The sequence below is a fragment of the Symsagittifera roscoffensis genome, chromosome 2, assembly GCF_963678635.1.
Source record: "Symsagittifera roscoffensis chromosome 2, txSymRosc1.1, whole genome shotgun sequence".
In the NCBI taxonomy this organism is placed as follows: domain Eukaryota; kingdom Metazoa; phylum Xenacoelomorpha; order Acoela; family Convolutidae; genus Symsagittifera; species Symsagittifera roscoffensis.
In genome coordinates, this window is record NC_087063.1 from 65,542,517 (window position 1) to 65,554,605 (window position 12,089).

The 12,089-nt window shown below is 37.9% G+C and overlaps 2 protein-coding genes across 2 annotated transcripts in view; one reads left to right on the plus strand and one right to left on the minus strand.

Annotated features, from left to right (window-relative positions):
* Positions 1-7,667, minus strand: part of LOC134840173 (very long chain fatty acid elongase 2-like) — a 392,967-nt gene extending 385,300 nt beyond the window's left edge. Inside the window, exon 1 of the mRNA XM_063855886.1 lies at positions 7,644-7,667. The gene's annotated coding sequence lies outside the window, so the exon portion shown is untranslated. The remainder of the gene's footprint in view (positions 1-7,643) is intronic.
* LOC134840172 (ribose-phosphate pyrophosphokinase 1-like) overlaps positions 1-12,089 on the plus strand; it is a 355,756-nt gene that overhangs the window by 276,481 nt on the left and 67,186 nt on the right. The window lies entirely within an intron of this gene.

A 12,089-nucleotide genomic window follows, 5' to 3' on the forward strand; every position in this document is an offset into this window, starting at 1 on the left:
AGCGGTTTATGTGGAATATCTCTGACACCAATTAGCACAACACCGTGTTTAGTTCTATGGTCATGTGTTGGTCTTTCAGTTCGATATATGTCAATATAGGGTAGAAAAAGTGCTTTGCCAGGGACATCACTCGCTTAACACGTCTCAGATAGACATATATAATTTGGATAGTACTTTCAATTGTTCAGCAGTTTGCAAAAAGACTACGTTTTAGTTCAAGTAAGCTGTGTTGTAGTTTAGTATGGTCAGATCTGGGTTTGATGGTGATCAATTTTGTTTATTGTTAGTTTGATCTAGGTTGACCCATTCATTGTTTATTTCTTTTTGTAGTACTAATTTTGGTATATATAGCTTTTTTGGATCATTATTTTGGTTTATAAATTTTCGTCGTTCTGTTAATAGTTTGTTCACCAGTTCGTATTCATCTGGTGTGAGCTCTTCGCTTGCATACACTGGATTTGAAAATGTTTTGAGTTTGCTTAATGAGAAAAGAATAAGGCGTTTAGCATGTTGGCTGTTTAGCGTGATAACAATATATTGATTTCTTCCTTCGGTATATTTTTCTATTCTTTTGAGTTCCTTAAAATTGCCCTCTACTGCAAGATGTGCAAATATTGATTTTGCCTCATTGATGTCATGATTGAATCGCTCCCGAATGTTGTCTAACCTGAGTTCTGGTATTCCTCGCAGTCTTATTTGGTCAAAAGTTTCTTTGTTAATTTGCTTTGGTTTTTGGGGTAGCTGTGTTACTTTTGGTTCAGACGGGGGAAATTTCTTGTTATCCAAGTTTTTTAAGCCCTTGTAACTGTTACTGAACAAACAGATTATTGACATTCAAGTTATTTTTGATTTCTTCCACTTCATTTCCTAGAGTTTTCTTATTCTCTTTGAGTTCTTTTTTGTTCGGGTTTTTCTTTTGAGCTACTTATTTGGTCAATTATCTAGTCTTTCTTCTTTAGTTCTACGCAACCCTGGCAGAATAGTAGTAAATTGTGAATAACAGTGCTTAGCCCAAAGATAACATCATGTGACAGGCCAGTAAATTTTGATGTTAAATGCATGTGTTCACCAGAAGCTATGCAGTGGTATGACATGGTTTTGCTATCGATGGCGGAGGTACATGTCTCGCAATTTATTGTTTGTTTTGATTCACGACTTTTTTTGCTTTTGTGATTGTATTTTGAGTGGATAGGTTTGATTTATGTGACTGCCGATGAAAGTTTATCACGATATTATATTTCTGTTTCTTTGAGGCTTCAGGGCAAGGAATCCTGGAAAGGATACCAATTTGCTAAGCCTTATGCGGAAAGAGAGAAGTGAAGGGGGTCGCCTTCAGAACAGTGACTCCTGAGAAGGAGACCTATCTGCTAAAGAACCGAAACGGGGTCGATTAAAAAAACACATAAACTTGTTAAATAGACTTTTTCAGATTAACTCAATTCGAGACAGCCGTGGTGGTCCCTATCTATTAATGAGATTTCATATATTCAATGATAGCCCCAACAAAAGTTTGTTGATTGCGGATACACAAGCAAAACGCCTGGACTTCAGCAACATCTTCTGTTTGCCTGGATCACAGTTACGCGACCTCTACCGGTTTGTACCAGCTAAAGATCAGTACAACAAGATTGTAATTTTTGCGGTTGGAAACGATCTCTATAACGGGTATTTGCCGTCAACTGAAAGCGTTGACGACATAACAGAACGCATTGTCAAATTATCAAACGAGCTGCTGAACGTAAGCAAACGTGTTTTTGTACTCGGTATACCAGCTCGCTTTCCCCCCGAATCTGAACGTGAACTGGTTCAGGACCACGAACTCATCAGACATTTTGCAGTTAATCGAAAACTAGAAAAGAAAAGCACCGAAACTCGCTGGGTTTTCCGGGGCCTATCCGATCAAATCTACTGTGAGAACCACGTGTCTGAACGAGATCACGTCCACCTAAACGAACCAGCTCTCAGTAGACTGAGAAGAATTTTGAAGCAACGGGTGTTGTACGAAGACTATTCAGAGAACATACGTGAACAAAGACCAAAAGTATACTAGTGCAGTCAACTGACTGGCTGTCTTTGCGGACCCTTCTCTGGAGAAGTTAGTACCCCTTTGGATTCTTTAACAGATAGGTCTGCTTCTCAGGAGTCACTGTTTTTTTTATTTATGGCCCAAAATTCGGAAACTTTCCAGTTTTCCCAGTTCACCACCAACAATTTCCGTACCGTGAATGGTTGGAATTGGCCCTCAGTTCATTCCTTGAGTATTATAGGTTCAATAACAACTAAAGATATAACAGAAACCAAAGAGAAATGGTAGATTTAAAATCGATTTAGAATTGTTTGCAGAGTTAGCCTCGAACTGCAAATCAGAGCCACGTTTTCAAGATATGATGTTCGTTGTTAGTTTTTCAGTAAATTTCCAGAAAACATAAATTTAATTGTAGGTACTATTTTTGAAACACCTTACCATGCAGTTGGGAGCTGTCAGAGTACCTTCAGGAAATGCAAATCTTCATGCATAACTGGTAAATTCTTTCTTTTTTTTTCAAGGTATGACATTTTTTGCAATTTTTTCAAATATTTTTCAGAAATTTTAAATTTAATTTTTTTTTCATATTTCAAAAAATCAATCCCGTTAGTTGGGGGCTTTTGGAATAATCGGGCCTCCACATATGACTGCTCATCTCTTTGTAATTTTGAAGATGGGCTTTTTTATGGAGAGATTTTTGATAAAAATAGATTTCAAACGTTTTTGCAAGCATGTGCATCGTCAGGATTTTTACAATGAACTAACCTAAATGACAATAAAACAACAATTTACAAATGTTTGTTACAATAAATCACATATGTTTTGGCTTCCAGCCATCATGTTAAAAAATTAGTCAATCAAAGTTGACTTCTAAAATTACTATTTAGATTAACAAACTTTTTACATTAATTAATTAGACATAATTAATTAATTAGACATAATTAATTATAATTAATTAGACAGTTTTTAATCAATTTGTCTGGAAGTTTTTGTGTCATAATTTCGACTTAGACATGTACGTTTTAAAAGAAAAACAAAAATGTTTTGAAATCAATATTTCAGTGTTATCTCCCTGCTACCAAATTCATCGCGCTTGTTCAAGCCCGGTTTCTGTAGCCTGTTATTTATTGCCTCTAGTGTTGACAGTTTTGTTTGGGTGTTTGACCCATCTATAATTGTTCTACTAAAATCTGCGCTATTTCCTTCAACATTGCATTCCTAAATGTGAAGGCCCTCCGGTGAACCTGTTTTCTTATGTTCCTGAACTCTAGTGGTCAAATGTTGAACAGTTTGTCCGACAAAGGTGAAAGTTGATCCACTACATGATAGTTCATAAACCACTCTCGAGTTGAGATCATTAGCAAATTCTGATTTCAGTGATGGTAAACATGATTCTAGTTCTCTTGTGGTGAAAACCACTTGAGCGTTGGTTAAATTTCGTAAACTGCCTGCAAAGTATTGGCTTTGGTTACCTCTATATCGCACCATCAGCATTGAGGGCTTCACATCCTTTGGTGATTGAGTTGACAATCTCCTCTCACTATCCAGGGGCTTGCCCTTACCCTCGATGGTTTTGCACAGCGCTTCTGCCGCCACCTTTGCGGACCAATTTTCGATGTACTGATTTGTCAGCCATTAAGCCCTATTAGTTTCCATAGCCTTGTCAAATTGGTCCCAGTGAGAGGTACTACCAAAACTCTTCGTGCAGTGCCTTGGATAACACTACGCTTCAACTGCGTTGGGGCGCAGCTTTTATTGTTTAGTATAGTCCCAGTATCTGTTGGTTTTTGATACCAATAGCAGGTTACCAATAAAAAATGATAAAGGAATTGCTTTCTCGTGTCCAGTTACCATCTTATGTGGGCTGATCCTACCGGTAGAGCGCTACGTGCTATATTCTGCTCAAATTACTAGTCATTCGACAAAAATGAAAGGAGTTTTGACCGCAAAAAAAGCACAATACGACAAAATTGGCGAGTCTTGTAAATGAACCGGAAAGTTAAGAGTAAAAAAGAAGTTACAAAGTTGTTTTTAATTGTTCAAACTTTTTTTTTTTTTTAAACGTCAAAAATCAAAATCATAAAATTCAATCGCAAAAAAAACATACTTCCAGAAAAACGACAAGACAAGACAAAAAAATCTTAATTAAAATCATGTTCTCAAGTAACAAAACGACTGGAGTTAAAATGTGACAAACAAGCACCTAATTATAAACAGTTTTTTTGAATAATTCCGTACAAATCATCGGCAGCATGTAGCGAGTTCGTCCACGAGTGGGACAAGTGTTATTATTACTTTCCCGTAGCGCAGGCAGCAAACCTTGTAGGAGGTGTGACCCATTTTTCTTGATCTTCTGGAATAAGACTTCGTCTCTTCGTGAAATTATGTTGCGTACTGTTAGTTCTTCTTTTGAATAATTCGATCTGTGAGCATTTTCAGTACTCTGTCGATTTTGGATACTTCAGTGCTTGATGCATTCCCACAGACTGTGGAACAATACGTTAGGCGACTTTTAATCCAGGAATGAAAGAGCAATTGCAAGCCACTTGTCTGCACACCGTACTTTCTGAGCAGGTACATTTTCCGAGCTATTTCTTTCCAAATCATCTCTAAGTGAGCTTATGGGTTTCACATCATACTGAAATATATAGCCAAGTAGTTTGGCCGACATAATTTGCTCTATCTTCAACAGAGCGTTGGGTAAGTTGCTCAAAATACTCTTCGAAAATGAGCACACCATTTCTTTTGTTTTACTCAAATTGACTTCCGTTGAATTTTGCTGACACCAAGTCTGGATATTGTTCATTTCTTCATGTGAGCTCTTTCCATGGTCATCATACACCGGGAGCGTTAAAGTGCCATCGTCAGCATACTTGGATAATCTAGCATGGCTGTTTTTTGGTTTCAAATCTTCCACGAAAAAAGCAAAAAGCAGAGCTCCACCGACGGTTCCTTGTGGTATTCCTCTGTTGATAGGCAAAAAGTTCGTTGTCTGTTCATCAAAAACAACTCTTTGTTGTCGATCTGCGAGAAAATCTACGAACCAACTAAAAACTACTGATGGCAAAGGCAACTTGGCAATTTTATCTAGCAATAGGTTGTGATTCACCAAATCAAACGCTTTTGAAAAGTCAACCAGAAATGTCCGCACGTATCTGCATCGTTTCTTGCCTAGATTCTCAACTATATGGTGCTGTATCTGTAGAAGGCAGGTTTCAGAGGAACTTCCTTTCCTAAAAGCAAACTGCGAATTGGAGAGATGAGATTCTATGACAGGTGCCAAATACGTATGCACAAAAATTCATTCTAACAAACGAGCCAGAATAGGGGTCACTGACACTGGGCGATAGTCACCACACGTTTTGGAGTTGTTTTTCTTTGGAATCGGTAAAATGTTAGCAAATTTCATAAGAATTGCAACTTTTCGTTCGATGGTTGATCGGTTAAAAATTGTTGCTATTATAGGACTGAGTTCGTCTGCATATTCCTTCAAGAACCACAGGGGTAGTCCATCCGGTCTACTAGCCATTTTCTTCAGCCGTTTCAGTGCTTGATGAATTTCTGCAGTGTTAATTGGGGGGATTTCCGTTACAGTAGTTCTCTTTGGAGTAAATATATAGCTCGGGTCAGTGTTTATATCGGCAAAATACTCATTCAACTCTTCGGGTCTCACCTTTTCTGGTTTTTTAATGGCACGCTTAAAAATGTCTTTCACTTTTTGCCACCATTTTGAAGTGCCGCGTGACGATTCTGCCAACTCACTAGATCTGTTTCTGGCGATCAGAGTTCCTACTCGTTCTGATAGGTTGTTAGCATCTCTGAGGCGACGTTGTCTGAAATAGCGAGTACGCCGTTTAAGAAGTGTTTTTTATTAGCGGAGACACATGTTGTGGATCTCTGTCAGACATATTCACTTTTATAACCGGAATTTTCTTCTGTAATTCTGCAAGTACCTTTTTTCAGTGAATTGTGTATACACATTGTCTAGATCTTGTTCTAGAACTTCTGCCCAATTAAATTTCAGGATTGCTTTCTGGAGTGCTTCTTTGTTTTGACGACGACGGTCAAGAAGATGGTGTGTACGTCTGATAGGAGGGACAATGTGCAATTGTGTTGGTTTAGCAAAAATAGCATTGTGGTCAGTCTGAACGGTTGAACTAAAAACTTCGACCGAGTAATACCGAGGTCTATTTGTGAGAAACAAATCCAGAGAGCGGTCTCCTCGTGTTGGTTCACGAACGATGTTGGTCAACTGGAACTCTTCTGTGAAAATTGAGAGATCTAGTCTGATTGCTTCACCTGTGATAACTAAAATGTAGTTGATTCTAATTTCTTCAGTAACAACCATGTATTCTGTGATATGTCGTTTATGAGATCTTTCTCTTCGTAATTGTGTACTGGGGGTGATATTACGAAACCACCAGGTAAGTTGTTCGTTGAAACTGACAGTGGATTATTTGATAGTCAAAATTGTTGAAATTTGGTTTAATGTGCTGAAAAACTTCAAAATCATGTTTCAAGTACATCAAGATACCACCACCACTCTTATGTGATCTGTCTCTGCGGAAAAAGTGTACCCCAATATTTCATTAAAACTTGGAATTTTTCAAGCATGATTCTATCACAGTGATTACTGAAGGTTTATATGCAATTGCTTCTACCCTTAAACAATCAATTGCATTGAATTTAGCAATAGATTGTGCGTTTATTGTTAAAAAAAAGAAAGATGTCCTTGTACACTCGCCTGAGTTCGTGAACTTGGTGATAGTCAGTCTATTTCGACTAACTTTTTCCTGTGATACAGTTTCAAATTGCGGACTTAAAAAACTTGTCTTTCAACTTTTTCTACGTCAATTAGTTCACGTCGTTTTTTGCAAAATCTGTTCTATTTTCCTGTCACTTTCCAAAAAAGACGGGGAAATGTAGAATTTTTGTCATAATCTTCCATCAGATACGCTTTCGCTAATATCTTTCTTGGGACAAATTCTGTTTTGAACCTTACGAGAATTGTTGGTGGCCGTTTTTGTTTTCATGTCAAATCTTAAAAGTCGTTCAATATTGTCGATATGTCCGAGCTCATGACCTTCATCTAGGTATGTGAGCATATTCGATATGGTCTGGCGGTCATTCTGAATTTGTTCTGCTGCATTAGGGGCATCAAGTTTGGATATTTCATCAATGCAGATTTCGTATTGATTTCTCTGTGAAACATAGTTCTGCACTTGAGTTGTTCGAGCCACTTGTGCTCCAGTTGCTTCAGAGGCAGTCGCGTCTGCATAGTTTCTCTGTTGTTGTTCGTTGGCCAGAGAGCTTGCTAGAGCTTCCGTGACCGAAGAAATGATATCGTTTTTCAAAGAATCGTAATCAATGTAGTCTGCTTGCAATTTCTTTCTGACACTCGATTTGTTGATTGGTTTGATAAGCAAGAAAAGTTCTTTCGATATATCTGCACAAAAAGCGTGGAAACAACGTCGGCAGTGCTCGCAATTAATCCAAATGCCGTCGTCACCGAGGTTGTCGGCCTGCTTGCTCTTTCCGCATTTGTCAGTTGTATTCATCGATCCCCGTCGTTTGGTTGCCGTTGTCTGCGTCTCTCCGACCATAACAAATTTGAAAACTATTTAATAAGTTTATCACAACAATTAGGCTAAGGGCAAGATATCACGAAGTGCACCTAGTTATTCACAGGAGAAAAAGACGCATTCTGAGTGGTAACCTTGTGCAGTTCAATTTTTACCGAGTTCATTTCGCCAATCATGAAAATTGAGCAGAAAAACTTTGTAAAGTTTCTTGTTATGGTGATGAAAAAGACACATCTCTAACGATTACTCAGAAACAAGTAACTTCCGTCGTTGAGCTTAAGAACTGTTTTCATTTAACTTTTAGCTCTTTAGTTATATTGTTAAAGTATTTTAACTTACAAAGAAGTATTTCATATTGAGGAGTTAGAAACAGGTGAAAGGTGATCGATCTCTGGTTTATGGTTAATTTTCTCGGCTGAACCAAAATAATAGGAAAAACTGAGGAGCTATAGACTAGTTTTTAGGAGAGACCTCATGATTTGGAGAAGCTAAGATCAAGCCAAAGAAAAATGGTAGATTTAAAATCGATTTAGAATTGTTTGCAGAGTTAGCGTCGAACTGCAAATCAGAGCCCCGTTTTCAAGATATGTTGTTCGTTGTTAGTTTTTCAGTAAATTATCTGAAAACATAAGTATAATTGTATGTTCCAATTTTGAAACACCTTACTATGCAGTTGGGAGCTGTCAGGGTACCTTCAGGAGCAGCAAATTTTCATGCATAATTGGTCAACTCTTTCTTTTTTTTCAAGATATGACATTTTTTGCAATTTATTCAAATATTTTTCAGAAAATTTAAATTTAATTTTTCTTTTCATATTTTAAAAAATCCATCCCGTTAGTTTGGGGCTTTTGGAATAATCTGGCCTCCTTGTATGACTGCTCATCTCTTTGTAGTTTTAAAGATGGACGTTTTTATGAAGAGATTTTTGATGAAAAATAAATTTGAAACGTTTTCGCAACTATGTGCATCGTCAGGATTTTTACAATGAACTAATCTAAATGACAATAAAACAACAATTTACAAATGTTGGTTACAATAAATCACTTATGTTTTGGCTTTGTGCTATCATGCTAAAAATTAGCCAATCAAAGTTGACTTCTAAAATTACTATTTAGATTAAAATACTTTTTACCTCTATATTTAATTAGACAGTTTTTAATTAAATGGTCTGGAAGTTTTTGTGTCATAATTTCGATTAGGACATGTGAGTTTTAAAAGAAAAATCAAAAATGTTTTGTATCAATATTTCAGTGTTATCTCCCTGCTACCAAATTCATCGCGCTTGTTCAAGCCCGGTTTCTCTAGCCTGATATTTATTGCCGCTAGTGTTGACAGTTTTGCTTGGGTGTTTGACCTGTCTATAAATGCTGAACTAAGATATGCGCTAATTCCTTCAACATTGCATTGCTAAAGGTGAAGGCCCACCTGTGAACCTGTTTTCTTATGTATCTCAACTCTAGTGGTCAAATGTCGAACGGTTTTCCCGGCAAAGGTGGAAGTTGATCCACTACATGACACTTCATAAACCACTCTCGACTTGAGATCATTAGCAAATTCTGATTTCAGTGATGGTAAACATAATTCTAGTTCTCTTGTGTTGAAAACCACTTGAGCATTGGTTAAATTCCGTAAACTGCCTGCAAAGTATTGGATTTGGTTACCTCTATATCGCACCATCAGCATTGACCTTGAGGGCTTCACATCCTTTGGTGATTGAGTTGAGAATCTCCTCTCACTATCCAGGGGCTTGCCCTTACCCTCGATGGTTTTGCACAGCGCTTCTGCCGACACCTTTGCGGACCAATTTTCAATGTACTGATTTGCCAGCCATTGCGCCCTATTAGTTTCCATAGGCTTCTCAAATTGCTCCCAGTGAGAGGTAATACCAAAAACTCTTCGTACAGTACCTTGGATAACACTACGCTTAAACTGCATTGGGAGCAGCATTTTTTTTTTGTAGCTCAGTATAATCCCAGTATCTGATGGTTTTTGATACCAATTGCAGATTACACCGCTATCCTGCAATACATTTATGTTCAAATCCAGGAACGGCAAATTCCCCTCTGACTTAGTTTCCTCTAGAGTGAACTGCAGATTTGGATGAAGAGAATTGGCGGCTTTGGAGAACACAACTCGGCTCAACTCTGACTGTTCCAACTATGTCATCTACAAACCTGAGGAACAATTTTACTTGTGGAGCATCCTTCTCCTTGTTCTTAGCGCGGCAGCAGATTTCACAGTACCAGACTATCTCGGTTATTGATGATAACTCATCATCGGATATTTTCCCGCATTTTAGATTACTAGTTTCGGCAACTCTCGCATTCAACCCCCTTTGATCTATATGTTACTTTACTGCGGCAACATGGGTACAAACCGTTTTTGTCATTCATTGGCTGTATCTCTGGTCAAACCGGTATTTCTTGTCTCGGAGCAAACTCGTACTCTTTCAGCCATAGATTTACCAGAATTACAGTGCGGGAAGCGCCCATTGCTAGACTATCCACTTGCACATACCATGAATCATTACACTTGAAATATACTTTGCTGGCCGCCATTTTTAAAACATTTTTCATGGTTGCTGTATGAATTTCAGGAGGAGACTTCCTGACCGTACAGCATCTGTCAGGCAATCTCAATAGCTTTCTTCAGGGGAACCTCAGTGTACAAACTTTTCATATCAAGAGATTTCGTGTTTTCATCCGGATTTAGATCAATGTTTTCAATTGTTTATTTGGCATCTTTAAAATTAGTTTATTTATTGGCTCCATCGATATTGTCAAAAATTTTTGCAACCGTTTTGTTAACATGCTCATATGAGCTGCCCGGAAGTGATAGTGTTGATCGTAGGGGTGTCTCAGCCATGTGCACCGTAGCTAAACCTTACAAACGGGCGGGTTGCCCCCCTATTGACCTAATCTTAGAATATAGTTGATCACTTATCTCGTCTCCTTCGATCATGGCAAGTAATTTTTTGTTCAGTTCCCTCAGTATAATAATTTTCAGTATAACCACCTCTATTCTCAACAACTGAGATTGCAACAATGATTCCAGCATAGATTCATACGTTTCTTTCCTCAATTAGACAAATTTAATGTAAAAATCTTGATGATGCACTTAGTAGCGAAAACCTTTTTTTTTTTCAATTTCCCCCAAAAATTGAAATTCGGAACCCTGTAGGCAGGGCTTTCAATTCCAATTCCAATTCTCAATTCGAATTCCAATTCGCAAAAGCCAAATTTCAAACATTTTTGGCCAATTTCAATCCCAATTCTAGAATAACTTTGGAGAGTTTCATGATGCTGTTAAGGACTATATTACTTCACAGACCATTGTGCAATGTAACATTCGCCCAAATACTACACAGCGATGGAGCGTAGAAAAATTACCTATTAACGACTGGCAAGCGTCAGTTACCTTAGTTCTACTCGTTTTTCACCGTCTCGACCTTGCCAGTTGATTTTCTGGTCTGTTTAGGGCTAAGTAAAAGGTTACTATTTTTAGGCCATCAGTCAAACGACTTTTGATCAGCTTTCGTTTACATGCGAACACAACCACATAGCTGAGTCTCGGATCCTCAGACTACGTTATTGCTATTAAAAACACGGCTCGAATAGCCTATTTTACTATTTTTTTGTCGACAGTTTTATGTTAAATCCATTGGAGATGGATTGACCCTTTCCTCTTTCTAGCTACTCATATTCTAAAATATCAAACAATACCGGGGTTAATTCAAAGTATTATGGCATCAGAGTAGCTAAAAAGTTAGTTTACTATAGTCTTTTACCATATATTAGTCTCTGGGGGGCCGAGCCTCCGCTTCCGTGATTTCCTCGAGATAACGTCGTTATCACTCCCAATTCGTGGCACGGGAGGATACTGCTCAATATTCATTCCCCACTGAAGCCTCCCTTCTCGCTATTTTCATCTGCTAAGGGTCTTATCGTGCGTGATCGTCAAGATAAGAGACTTTGTGTTTTTGTCTTTCTCGTGCTACTGTTTTCACTATATTTGCTGTTGTTCTGACTTTTCCACCTTTTTCAGGCAAAATGGCCGTTTTTGGTATTTCTGAGAAATATTCGTTCGACAATCGAAGTTTTGAAGAAAAAAAAACTTCTAGAATATTTCTATCCTCCTTCGCAGCTTTTTTTTTGTCGTTAAGGCCTTTAATCGTTTTCTTGTGTTTCGCCGGAAGGTTGCGCTGTGCCAATCTTGCAGAATGGCACATACTCCCCGGACAGTTCCCATCATTGTCCCTATTGATCGCATAACAACGGGTTATCGTCAAGTAGTGTTCCAGTTCTCTATAATCAACCTTACAAATCGCATTAGAAAATGAAATTTATCTACTGCACCTCAACTCACTACGGGTCACAAATGGAATCATACTACATCTCACTGCCTTTCAACATTTTCACAAAATTTGCACCATGAGGAGTGTCCTAGATAAAATTTCTTTTCTGACTACTTGTGTCATCTAG